We start from the raw sequence: 224 nt of genomic DNA, 5'->3' as shown, positions 1-224 counted from the left end.
TCGCTGCCTTCTTTGAGATTGTGTTTTTTTCGAACTCTCGTGTCTCGCCCATGCATTGTAGTATCTGATGGCCTTGCTTGTCATTGCAAGAACGAAGAAAAGCTGTCACTGGAGCTTGCAAACATGTTGCAAAGTGGGAAGCGGAGCCGTGATGAGGGGGGAGGCAAGGGGCTGGGTAGACGGTGCTACAGTGAACCTAATTATTCATAATGTCGATCCACTAC

This window comes from Penaeus monodon, chromosome 33 (genome assembly GCF_015228065.2).
Source record: "Penaeus monodon isolate SGIC_2016 chromosome 33, NSTDA_Pmon_1, whole genome shotgun sequence".
NCBI lineage: Eukaryota > Metazoa > Arthropoda > Malacostraca > Decapoda > Penaeidae > Penaeus > Penaeus monodon.
Note: the sequence above shows the minus strand (reverse complement) of the source record.